This window comes from Schistocerca piceifrons, chromosome 7, assembly GCF_021461385.2.
Source record: "Schistocerca piceifrons isolate TAMUIC-IGC-003096 chromosome 7, iqSchPice1.1, whole genome shotgun sequence".
NCBI lineage: Eukaryota > Metazoa > Arthropoda > Insecta > Orthoptera > Acrididae > Schistocerca > Schistocerca piceifrons.
Window position 1 is genome coordinate 93,244,164 of NC_060144.1, and position 1,426 is coordinate 93,245,589.

Here is a 1,426-nt window from a genome sequence, read left to right on the forward strand (position 1 = left end):
ATTTCTCTTCTCCCCAATTCTATTCAATAGCTCCTCATTAGTTATGAGATCTACCTATCTAATCTTCAGTATTCTTCTGTAGCACCACATTCCGAAATCTTCTATTCTCTTCTTGTCCAAACTATTTATCGTCCATATTTGGCTTCCATACATGGCTACACTCCATACAAACACTTTCAGAAACGACTTCTTGGCACATAAATCTATACTCGATGTTAACAAATTTCTATTCTTCAGAAACACTTTCGTAGCCATTGCCTGTCTAGATTTTATATCCTCTCTACTTAAACCATCATGGGTTATTGTGATGCTCAAATAGCAAAACTCATTTACTACTTTAAGCGCCTCATTTCCTAATCTAATTCCCTTAACATCACCCAACTTAATTCCACTTCGTTCCACTACCCTTTTGTTGATGTTCATCTTATATTCTCCTTTCAAGACACTGTCCATTTCATTCAGCTGCTCTTCCAGGTCCTTTGCTGTCTCTGACAGAATTACAATGACATCGGCGAACCTCAAAGTTTTTATTTCTTCTCCATGGATTTTAATACCTACTCCGAATTTTTCTTTCCTTTACTGCTTGCTCAATAAACAGACTGAATAGCATCGGGGAGAGGCTACAACCCTGTCTCACTCCCTTCACAATCACTGTTTCCCTTTCATGTCCCTCGACTCTTATAACTGCCATCTGGCTTCTGTACAAATTGTAAATAGCCTTTCGCTACCTGTATTTTACCCCTGCCACCGTTGGACTTCGAAAGAGAGCATTCCAGTCAACATTGTCAAAAGGTTTCTCTAAGTCTACAAATGCTAGAAACGTAGGTTTGCCTTTCCTTAATCTATTTTCTAAGGTAAGTCGTAGGGTCAGTATTGCCTGACGTGTTGCAACATTTCTACGGAATCCAAACTGATCTTCCCCGAGGTCTGCAACTACCAGTTTTTCTATTCGTCTGTAAGGAATTCATGTTAGTATTTTGCAACCGTGGCTTATTAAACTGATAGTTCGGTATTTCTCACATCTTTCAACACCTGCTTCCTTTGGGTTTGGAATTATTGTATTATTCTTGAAGTCTACGGGAATTTCGCCTGTCTCCCACATCTTGCTCACCAGATCGTAGAGTTTTCTCAGGGCTGGCTCTCTCAAGGCTGTCAGTATTTCTAATGGAATGTAGTCTACTCTAGGAGCCTTGTTTCGACTCAGGTTTTTCAGTGCTCTGTCCAACTCTTCACGCAGTATCTTATCTCCCATTTCGTCTTCATCTACATCGTCTTCCATTTCCATAATATTGTCCTCAAGTACATCGCCCTTGTATAAACCCTCTATATACTCCTTCCACATTTCTGCCTTCTCTTCTTTGCTTAGAACTGGGTTGCCATCTGAGCTCTTGATATACATACAAGTGGTTCTCTTCTCTCCAAAGGT